This window comes from Cynocephalus volans, chromosome 8 (genome assembly GCF_027409185.1).
Source record: "Cynocephalus volans isolate mCynVol1 chromosome 8, mCynVol1.pri, whole genome shotgun sequence".
Taxonomy (NCBI): Eukaryota; Metazoa; Chordata; class Mammalia; order Dermoptera; family Cynocephalidae; genus Cynocephalus; species Cynocephalus volans.
In genome coordinates, this window is record NC_084467.1 from 33,176,854 (window position 1) to 33,189,460 (window position 12,607).

General features: G+C 38.3%; 1 protein-coding gene across 16 annotated transcripts in view; it reads right to left on the reverse strand.

Moving 5' to 3' along the window:
• Nucleotides 1–12,607, reverse strand: part of SCMH1 (Scm polycomb group protein homolog 1) — a 178,164-nt gene that overhangs the window by 40,536 nt on the left and 125,021 nt on the right. The window lies entirely within an intron of this gene.

Below are 12,607 nucleotides of genomic sequence, written 5' to 3' on the forward strand. Positions count from 1 at the left end.
AGAACGTCATAACCTGCATAACCTGAATCTAATCATGAGGTAACATCACAAACCCAGACTGAGAACCAATCTATAAAATAACTGGAGAAATCTTTATAAGTATAAATTAAAGTCATGAAACACAAGGAAGAAGGACAGAAGAACTGTTCCAGATTAAAGGAGACTAAAGAAACATAAGAATTAAGTGCAACTCATGATCCAGAATCTTCTTTTCCTAAAAGACATTATTGGGACAACTGGCAAATATGAATAAGGTTTATGGATTAGCCACTGGTACTGTATCAATATTAATTTTCTGGTTTTAATAATTGTATAAGGTCTATAGATTAGCTCTTAGTACCATACCAATATTAATTTTCTGATTTTGAAAATAGTATTAGGTCTATTTAAGGGAATGCCTTTGTTTTCAGAAAATACATATTAAAGTCCTTAGTAGTAAAGGGATATGTATGTAAGTTATTCTCAAATGGTTCAGAAAAAATATGTATTATGTATTAGAGAGACTAATAATGCAAATGTGATAATGCATTTTGGCACCATATCTACAACACTTCCTTTGTTGACTCCAGCACATAAAGATGTATAGAACTGGTCTCCCCTGCCAGACAAATTTTTTCTGATCTACACGCATATGTACATACCTAATTCTTATTCCTTTGGTCATGATAATGACCAATAATGTCATTAAAAGGCAGATATAAAACTCTTAAAACTAAAAATGGAGGGAGGAAATAGCTTGCATATGAGTGTCCCCTAATTATGGAGTTAATTTTGCTTAAAAGGAATTGACCTTTACTCAGCACCTACTATGAAAGAGTCACCATACTATGTGCAGTGGCAATATGGACAGTTGTCATTGTCACTAAAATTTACTAGGGTGTCTAGGAAGCAGTTAAAACAATGGGCTTTCAAGTCATGCCTATGAAGCATATATTATCTGTTTAACAGATGAGGCAACTGAAACTTGAGTAAGTTGGCCAAGGTCATATAAGAGACAGGGCTGGAATTTGATTCCAGGATGTCCTTCTCCAGTCTCTGCTCTTTCTATCATACCATACAATTTTCCTCTTACTGCTTCAAGATTCATTCATTCACTCATCTGTTCACCCACTCCTCCAACAAACATTCTGAGAATACATTATGTGGTAAGTTCTATGGTAAGAACAAAGAATATAGGGGAGAAGGAAGTTTCTGACAGGAAACTGACGCTGGCATGACAGGAAGGAATCAAGCACGTGAGGATCTAGGGCAGGGTGTCATAGGCAGAAAAGTCAGCAGGTGCAAAGGCCTTAAGGAAATAACAAGCTCGACTTAAGAAACAAAAAGAAGGCTAGACAGATTGCAGCAGGGTGAATAAAGACAATAATAGATAAAGATGTAGTCAGAAAAATAGATGCGGTCAGATCAGTAGGGCCTTCTGGGTCATGGTAAGGACATGATCTAATTTACTTTTGAAACAGATCACCCTGGATACTTCGTGGAAAACAGATTATAGGATGGCAAGAATAGAAGCAGAGACATCAGTTAGGAGGCTGACTGTAGAAGTCCACGCAAGACATGATGACGGATAAGATTATAATGGTGAGGGTACAAAGAAGCAGATAAATAAAGGTACATTTTGCAAGCAGAACTGACTAGATGGAGTAGGGGGAGAGAGAGAGTTGAACTTTGGATGTTTGGTCATTTACTGAGATGGGGAAAACTAAAGGAGGAGTAAGGTTTGGGAGGAGGCAGGTTAGGAATCAAGATTCTGTTTTGGCTATGTCATGTTCTAAATGAGTTTTAGATATCCAGTGATGATGAGTGAATAGTCAGATAAATGAGTCCAGAGTTCCACAGAAAGGCCAAGGATGGAGATATAATTTTTTTTTTTTAATTTTATTTTGTAGATGTACAATGTGGTTGATTATTGTGGCCCATTACCGAAACCTCCTTCCCTCCTCACTCTCCTCCCTCCCACCCAACAATGTCCTTTCTGTTTGCTTGTCGTATCAACTTCAAGGAATTGTAGTTGTTATGTCTCCCCCCCCGTTTTTTTTTTTTTTTTTTGGTGTGTGTGTGTGTGTGTGTGTGTGTGTGTGTGTGTGTGTGTGTGTGAATTTATTTATTTATTTTTAGCTCCCACCAATAAGTGAGAACATGTGGTATTTCTCTTTCTGTGCCTGACTTGTTTCACTTAATATAATTCTCTCAAGGTCCATCCATGTTGTTGCAAATGGCAGGATTTCATTCGTCTTTATAGCTGAGTAGTATTCCATTAAGGCCTCTACAAAAAAACTCTTGGAGTTGGTAGTCATTAGCATGTAGATAGTACATAAAGACACAAAATCACTAGGGAGAGAGAGTGTGTAGAATAGACTAGGTGAGGGCCTAGGACTGAGCCCTGGAGCCCTCTGACAACTATAGGCTGAGAAATGAACACTAGCCAAAGTACATAGTTGAGGAGAAAACAGAATGGAAGACAGAAATAGAAATAGTGACTACAGGTCAGTTTTTTTAGAAATTTTACTGTGTATAGTAGGCATAATTGCTGTCCAAAAATGTCTGCACCCTAATCTCTGGAAACTGTAAATATGTTACTTACAAGGAAAAAGATTTTGCAGATGTAATTAAGCTTAAAACCTTAAGTAGGGAGATTTTCATAGATTGTCCAAGTGGGCCCAATCTAATCACATGAATCCTTGCAAGCAGAGAACATTCTCCAGTTGAATGCAGGAAAGATGAAGCAGAAGGGGAGATCAAAGAGATTCAAAGTATGAAAATGACTTGACCCACTGTTGCTGACTTTGAAGATTAAAGGGACCACAAGCCAGGGAACATGAGCAGCTCTAGAAGCTGAGTATGACCTCCACCCAATAGTCACAAGGAAGTGGAGACCTCAGTCCTACAACTGCATGGAATTGAATATTCCCAACAATCTGAATGAGCCTAAAAGCAGATTCTTCCCCAGAGCCTCCAGATAAGAGCTCAGGCTGACACCTTGATTTCAACCTTGTGATACCGGAGCAGAGGGACCAGTGATTCCACTGTGAAACTTCAGACACGGGGCATTATTAGCTGGAAGAGAGATGCAAAGTCAAGGAAGAGTTTTGAAAGATGAGAGATATCAGAACATGTTTGTATATGATAAGAATGGTATGTGATAAGAATGTTTCAGAAAGAAGGTTTGGGGAAGGAAACTAATGATGTAGATGAGAGAGAGTCAAGAGAAAATGAAATCAAGAGAACAAGTGGAGGGGTTGGCCTTTGAAAGGAATAGGGACTGTTCTTCCATTGTAATAGGACAGATACTGAAAACTATGGCATGGCCTCCCTATGCTGCTCTGGTATAGCTCTGCAAAAGCCTGCCTCTGGACAATCAATGGTGTCCATCCCATCTCCTTTCCCTCTCCCCCTTCCCCCTCTAATAACCATAGATTTGTTCTCTCCATCTGATAGATTAACTGTTCTTCTGTTGGTTTGTTGCCTGGATGATCTGTCCAGTACTGAGACAGGTGTGATCAAGTCCTCCCCTATTACTGTAAATCAGATGCTTCTTCTATTACTATGGAGTGTGCTTTGTGAAGAGACAGGACCTCTTTTTTTTTTTGTCTTCACTGGTGCCTCTCCTTGTGTCAAATGCAGTTGAGAGTCTGGTGTGCCATCTGCATGGTGGCTGTGACTAGTGCTATAGAGACTAGCCACTTTTGCGACAGCCATGGCAACTGCAGTGACTATGGTAGGCTACCTGCGTGGAAATGGTGTTTTTGGTATGCTCTTTACCTGGTTGCAGCTGGATGTGGCTTCCCCAGGCTTCGTGCCTCAGGACCCCAGCGGGGCCCCAGGGTGGTGGCAGCAGCTTGCCTCATTGTGGCTGGGATCAGCATCCCCCGGCTCCATACCTTGGGAACCTGGCGGGGCCCCAGGGCGGTGGTGGCAGCTTGCCTAGCGGAGGCTGGGTTTGGATTCCCCTGGCTCCACGTCTCATTCTAAGATGTTGTTGAAGAGCATTTGGGGGGGGGGGGAGAGGGTAAGGAAAAGGGTAAAAGGGTGGGAAGAGGTGGAAGGGGGGGTTACTGTGATCAAGGCCTGTGGCACCCTCCCCTTCTGGCAGGCGAGCTCAGGGGGCTTCCAGTAATGGCTCAGTTGTTGCTGGGCTGAATGCAGATGTCAGGGGGTTGAGGCTGAAGCCCTTGGTCCCCCACTGCCCTGGCTTTGAAGCCCAGGGCACTTCCTGCAGCAACTCAGTGGCATTGCTGGGCTGGTTGTGGATGTCAGGGGAGCATGGCTGAGGTCCTTGTCCCCCATTGCCCTGGCTTGGGAGCCCAGGGCAAAATACACATAATATTAAATTTACCATCTTAACCATTTTTAAGTGTACAGTTCAGTGTTCCAGTATGTATTCTGCAAATATTCCAAAATCTGAAAAAATCTGAAATCTGAAAAACTCTGGTCCCAAGCATTTTGAATAAGAAATACTCAACCTGTATCACATTTTAATATACATTCATCCATTGATGGACACTTAGATTACTTCCGTGTTTTGGCTAATAATGCTGCTATGAACATGGGTGTACAAATATCTCCTCAAGATGCTGCTTTCAATTTTGGGGGGTATATACTCAGAAGTGGAACTGCTGTAGGATCATATGGTAATTCTATTTTGAATGTTTTGAGGAACCACCCTATTGTTTTTCAAAGCATCAGCCTGTTCTTTGAAATGCTAGCAAAACTCTTGTGTGGTGCAAAAATCTTGGCAAACAATTAATTGATTTATATAGAAGAGACTGACATGATTCAAAAGTCAGACTTAGTGAAAAGTTCGCAGGCTTTGTAATCAGAAAGATCTGGTTTCCATCTTGGGTCTGCCATCTGCAAGTGATAAGATCCTATACAAGTCATTTCAACATTTTTGAGCCTACTCATCTGTAAAATGGAGATAATCTCTCTCATATTGTTATCTGAAAATTACTTGAGAAGTTGCAGTAAAGTGCCCAAGACATATCAGGTCTACAATCAATGTTTATTTCCTTTAGTCCTCCTAAACCCTCAGAGCAACTGGACAAAGATACAGGTGTTTTAATAAGTTTTCTTTTGAGGTCTTGAACTTTTGGTGAAATAAAGTTGTTTAATTGCTAGTACCAGGCATTACCTCTAGGAGAAGAGAAGTGACGGCAGATAGAGAATTCAGGTGTCTTGATTACTTGTCCAATACTCTTTCCTCACTATGCTATGTTGCCCTGAGTTCCTATAAAGTATCTTACTTTCTGACTCATCTTTTCCACCCTTAAATACATGTACTTAAGTGCATGAGTATACACACACATACACACACACACACACACACACAAACACACACTCCTTCCCCCAGTATATTGGGTTTAAATCCACTCTACTGCTTACTTTTTTAACCTCTCAGTTCTGTTTGTTGTTTCTTATCAATCAAACTCTTAACTGTTCTAAACTGTAAGTTGCATGATGGCCTCATAAATCTAATGGTGTTTTGGTAAATACTAAATTAACATAACTTCATGGCCTGGGGGACTAGGAGGGGAGCTGTTTGTTCTCTAATTATGTTCAGTATGTAAGTCTTGTCTCTCCAACTAGCTATATAATTTAACCAGAACATTCTTTTTTGGTGCTAGGAATATCACCACCCATTTCAAACCGTAAAAAATTGAAAACAAAATAAAAAACAAAAAGCCCCTTTGACAGGAAAATTTAAAAAACCATTTAAAAAAAAGCCAAGTGAAAATGGAAATAAAATCAAGAACTACAGAATTTCTAAAAATTAATGTAATGAAAATACCACATATCAGAATCTATGAGATACCTTGAAGTCAGTAATCAAAGGAAATTTCATAACCTTAAAATGAATCTATTTATCAGTAAAATAAATTGTCACTAAAATTAAATAAAAAGTAAATAACGAACATAAATGTATTATATTTTCAACTCAAAAACAGAAAAAGGAAACAAAGTAAACCATAAGAAAGCACAAGGGAAGAGACATCATCAAGATGGCAGGACAGTCCCCAGCATCACTCTCTACCACAACCAATCAATTTACAACTATTAAAAAGCAAAGACTGCCAACCTGGGACCACTGGAGCTCAGAGGAAGAGAAGAGAGACCTGCAGAGTTTGTGAAAGTGGGAGAATCCACAGTGAGAGAAAGAAGGGACCACTCCGACCATTTCAAGCCCTGGCTGATTCAGGGACACCTAGTGAGGGGCAGAAAGAAGTTGTAGTATATGGAGCAGGAGCCAGCAAAAGCCACAGCTGTGTCCTTTGTGTGAAACTGCTTGGAGTCTGCAGGAAAGAAGAGAGCCTCAGAGTGCATTATACCAGCCACCAGGCCAGCAAGACCATTGACAGGGTTCCTGTAGGCCCAAATAGGAGCCTGGGGCCACAGCTGGCCAAAGAAAGGAGCCACCCAGAGACCAGTGAGTCATTGCAAGAGAGCTATGCACACCCAGCTCCATGGGAAATGTTTAGAGTTGGTGGGGTACAGAGTGCTGGGGGAGAGGCTGCCCCACCTAAGGAACACTGGGGTGCAGTGTGGGCAGTTGATCTGTCTTCTGATCAGCACAGGCTCTCTCAGTGGAGACTGGTCAGGGTGAAAGAACTGAAGGGGGTACAGTGTGCTGCAAAGACTCAGTCCTGGGCCAGAATTTCCACATAGCCTAGGTGTATTAGACCTCACAAGATCCAGAAGTGATTAAAAGGCCAAAAATTAAAATCTGATCTGCACAAAAAGTCTTCTTCAAAGAATCAGCAGCTAAGAAGCAATTTGTCTCAACTACAGGGCTCAAGTGCTGTTCCTCACAGGAAGTTCCCCCAATTTTGGAATTAACCAAAGGACAACAAATTAGTTCCAGTGCAGAGTTTAAGTGGTGGTCATAGCTAATAATTCAACATGGAACTAGGGGAAAAATACAAACCACAGATTGCAGACAAAGCTCTGATATTGAACAGTAAAGGTCTAACACCACCAAAGAATACCTATAAAGCCTAGAAGAGGTAGCAGTCTCCTCAAATGCCGAGGTGTCAACATAAAGACACAAAAATCAAGAAAGAACAGAGAAATATGACACCATCAAGAGAAACAAACCAAGCACTAGCAACAGACCCAGAGGAACAGTGGATTTATGAAATGTCTGACAAAGAATTCAGAATAACCCTCTTAAGGATTGCTGTAGATTGGATGCCTCCCCCCAACCCCCAACTTCATTGAAGCTTAAATCCCCAGGTTTGAATCAAAGACTGACTCCAGAACCCAGGAGTCACATGCCACTGCAATGCTCTGGCATCAGCAGAGCATCAAAGAGGAAAGCTTGTGGAGGCACAGAGAAGGGTACGTCACTATAACTGTTGATGGTGGGAAATCCTATTATGGTAATTAAAGGGTGGGGCCTTGAAGAAGTGATTAGGTTGAAGGACCATGCTGTAGTTAATGAATTAAAAGTGGTGGTCATGGGCATGGTTCTGAGGGCTTTAAGAAAAGAGCACATGAGGGCTTAGTCTCTCTCTGCTCTGCCATTTTCTGCCATGTGAGATCCCTGAGTCATTGTTGCCACCACCAAGACCCTCACCAGATGTGTTCCCTGAACTGTGGACTTCCCATACTTTGAAACTGTAAGCAGTAAGTTTTGTTTTCTTTATAAATTGCCCAGTTTCAGGTATTTATGTTATAAGCAACAGACATGGACTAATACAAGGATGTTCAGAGACTTATAAGAAAATACAGACAGAAAATTAAATGATATCTGGAAAATAATCCAAGAGCAAAATGAGAAACTTGACAAAGGAAATGAATTAATTAAAAAACAACAACAGGATCACCAGTTAGCTCAGTTGGTTAGAGTGTGGTGCTGAAAACACCAAGGTCCAGGGTTCAATCCCTGTACCAGCCAGCTGCCAAACAAACAAACAAACAAAAAACCAAATAGAAATTCTAGAAATAAAGATTACATTATATGAACTGAAAAACTTGATGGAAACCTCCAACAGCAGACTTAAACTTAGGAAAGAATCAGCTAGCTTGAAAATAAAACATATGTAATTACCAAATCAGAGGTAAAAAAAGAATAAGAAATGAAACAGAAATAAAGCAAATATGGGACTTTCTCAAGCAAAATAATCTCTGCACAATTGTCATACCCAAAGGAGAAGACAAAGGAAGAAAGCAGATTCAAGGAAATAATGGCTGAAAGTTTCCCAAATATGAAGAAAGACAACAGCATCCAGGCACAGGAAGCTCAGAGGAATTCAACCTAAATTCAAACCAAGGAAGAACACCCCATGGCACATCATAATCAAATTATCAAAAACCAAAGATAAGGGATACTGAAAGCAGCAAGAGAAAAGAAGCACATAACATTCAATGGAGCCCCAATATGTTTCTCAGCAGAAACCCCATAGGCCAGAAGAGAATGAGACAAACATTCAGATGCTGAAGGAAAAAGACTGTCAGTCAAAAATTCTCTGTCCAGCAAAACTAACCTTCAAATATGAAGGAGAAATAAAGCGTTTCCCAGACAAACAAAAGATAAGGGAATTCATTAATACTAGACCTCTGTTATAAGAAATGCTAAAGGGAGTTCTTCAATCTGAAAGAAGACAATGCTAAGGAGCAGCAAGAAAACATTTGAAGGTACATAACTCATTAAGTTTACAGAAAACCTCAGAATACTCCAATGTCGTAAGGATGGTGAATAAACCACTTACACCTTTAATATGAAGACTGAAGGACAGACCTAAAATACACAACAGCCATATAAGAGATAGGCAATATTTAAAAGATGTAACTTGAAACAACAAAATGTCAAAAAGTGTGGGGGGAAGGGTATGATTCCAAAGTGTAGAGATGCCGTAAGTGTTTTCTTTTTTTCTTAGATATCTAAGAAGTAGATCTAAAATAGGTCTAAAATAATCTATTATAATTATAACATGTTTTTTGTAAGCCTCACGGTAACCATAACATAAAAACTTAGAAGAGACATACTAAAAATGAACAGTGAGAAAGCAAAACTTAAAGCTAGAGAAAACTACTCAACCACAAAGGAAGGCAGTAAGATCAGAATAAAAGAAAAAAGATCAACAAAACAACCAGAAAAAAAGTTAACAAAATGGCAGCAACAAGTCCCCATATATCAATAATAACTCTAAATGTAAATAGATTAAATGCCCTAATTAAAAGAAACAGAGTGGTCAAAGGGTTATAAAACAAGAACCAACAACATGCTGCTTCCAAAAAACTCACTTCACCTATAAAGACACACATGAACTAAATGTGAAGGGATGGAAAAAACATTTCATGCAAATGGAAACCCAAAAAGAGCAGGAATAGCTATACTTATATTAGATAAAATAGACTTCAAGCCAAGGAAATTAAAAATAGATAAGGAAAGTCATTATATAATGATAAAGGGATCAATTCAACAAGAGGATACAATTCTAAATATATTTGTACCCAGCTCTAGAGCACTCAGTTATATAAAGCAATTAATTACTACAATATACATAATGGGAGAAATAGACTCCAACGCAATAAGAGTTGGGAACTTTAACACCACATTTTCAGCAAAGGACAGATCATCCAGACAGAAAACTAACCAGGAAACATCAGAATTCATCTCTACTCTAGGCTGATTGGACTTAATGGACATATTAGAACATTTCATCCAACAGCTGCAGAATACACATTCTTTTCATCAGCACATGGAACATTCTCTAGAACAGACTGTATGTTAGGTCACAAAAGAAGCCTTAACAAGTTTTAAAAAACTGAAAGCATATCAACCTTGTCTGACCAGAATGGAGTAAAATTGGAAATCAAGAGCTAAAGGGACACTAGAAATTATATGAATACACGGAAACTAAATAACATGCTCCTACACAACAAATGGGTCAAAGAAGAAATCAAAAAGGTAATTAAAAATTCCTAGAGACAAATGAAAATGAAAACACAACATATCAGAACCTCTGGGATACAGCAAAAGCACTTCTAAGAGGGAAGTTTACAGCATTAAATGCCTTCATCAAAAAAGAAGACAGACTTCAAATAAACAACCTAACATTACACCTCAAGGAACCAGAAAAACAAGAACAAACCAACCCAACATCAGTAGGAGAGAAATAACAAAGATCAGAGCAGAAATAAAGGAATTAAAATTTTAAAAAAATACAAAAGATCAATGCAATAAGTTGTTTTTTTGAAAGGATAGACAAAATCAATAAAACCTTTAGCAAGACTAACAAAGAAAAAGAAAAGACTCAAGTAAATAAAATCAGAAATGAAAAAGGAGATATTATATCTGATACCACAGAAATACAAAGGATCATGAGACTACTACAAACAACTATATGTGAACGAACTGGAAAACCTAGAAGAAATGGATAAATTCCTGGATACATACAACTTACCAATCATGAAGAATTAAACAGACCAATAATGAGTAATGAGATTGAAGTAGCAATAAAAAGTCTCTTCATAAAGAAAACCCAGGACCAGATGGCTTTACTGCTGAATTCTATGAAAAATTTAAAGAAGAACCAATACCAATTCTTCTCAAACTCTTCAAAAAAATTGAAGAGAAGGGAATATTTCCAAATTCATTCAATGAGGCCAGCATTACCCTCATACCAAAACCGAAAAAAGACACCACAAAAAAAGAAAACTACAGACCAATATCCCTCATGAACACAGATGCGAAGATCTTCAACAAAATACTAGCAAACAGAATCCAACAACATTAAAAAGATCATTCACCATTATCAAGTGGGATTCATCTCAGGGATGCAAGGATGGTTCAACACACGTGAATTAATAAATGTGATACAATACATCAATGGGATGAAGGGATAAAACCACATGTTTGTTTCAATAGATACAGAAAAAATGTTTGATAAAACCCCACACTGCTTCATGATCAAAACACTCAACAAACTAGGTATAGAAGGAATGTACCTCAACACAATAAGGGCCACATATGACAAACCCACAGCTAATATACTGAATGGACAAAAATTGGAGGCTTTTCTTCTAAGATTTGGAATAAGACAAGAATGTCCACTTTCCTCACACTTATTCAACACAGTACTGGAAGTTCTAGGCAGTGTAATAAGGAAAGAGAAAGCATTAAGGGCATCCAAATTGGAAAGGAGGAAGAAAAACTATCCCTATTTGCAGATGACAGGATCCTATAAACAGAAAACCCTAAAGACTCCACCAAAAAATGACTACAACTAATAAATGAATTCAGTATAGTGGCAGGATACAAAATCAACAAAAATCAATAGCCTTCCTATACACCAATAATGAAATAGCCAAAGAAGAAATCAAGAAAGTAATCCCATTTACAATAGCTACAAAAAAAAGAGGAATACTTAGGAGTAAATTTAACCAAGGATGTGAAAGATTTCTACAATGAAAACTATAAAACATTGTTGAAAAAATTGAAGAGGACATAAATAAATGGAAAGATAGCCCATGTTCATGGGGTGGAAGAGTTAAGATAATCAAAATGTCCATATTCCCCAAAGCAATCCACACATTCAATGCAATCCCTATCAAAATACCAATGACATTCTTCACAGAAAAAGAAAAAAAAGATCTTAAAATTGTATGGAACCACAAGATCCTGTACAGCTAAAGCAGTCTTGAATAAAAAGAACAAAGCTGGAGACATCACACTTCCTAACTTCAAAATATACTACAAAGCTACAGTATCCAGAACAGCATGATTCCGGCATAAAAATAGACAAATAGACTAATGGAGCAGAATAGAGGACCCAAAAACAAACCCACACACTTACAACCAACTGATGTTCAACAAAGGTGCTAAGAACATATAGTGGGGAAAGAACAGCCTCTTTAACAAACGGTGTTGGTAAAACTGGATATCTACATTCAGAAGACTGAAATTATACCCCTATTTCTCACCATACACAAAAATCAACTCAAAATGCATTAAAGACCTAAATTTAAGACCCAAAACTATGAAACTATTAGAAAAAAACATACGGGAAATGCTACATGAAATGATTGTGGGCAGCACTTTTTTGGACAGGACTACAAAAGCACAGGCAAGTAAAGCAAAAATACACAAATGGGACTACATCAAACTAAAAAGGTTCTGTACAAGTGACACTATCAACAAAATGAAGAAACAACTTACAGAATGGGAGACAGTATTTGTAAACTACACATCAGACAAGGGGCTAATATCCAGAATATATAAGAAACTCAACTCAACAGCAAAAGAAAAAAAAAAAAAAACCCAATTAAGAAATGGGCAAAGGACCTAACAGACATTTTTCAAAAGAAGACATACAAATGGCCAGCAAGCACATGAAGAAATGCTCAAAATCACTAACCATCAGGGAAACTCAAATTAAAACCACAATGAAATATCATCTCAAAAAACCACATGAGAATAGCTAAGAAAACAACAAAAAGGAATAGCTCAGAGGGGATCAGCCTTAGCAGATATTAAAATGAACTATAAAGTACCAGTGTATTAATAGACAGCTACATAAATGGAATAGAAAAATAGACCCAACTATACACATAAATCTGGCATTTGATAAAAGTGGTATCTGAAATTACTGGGGGCAAAGACGAA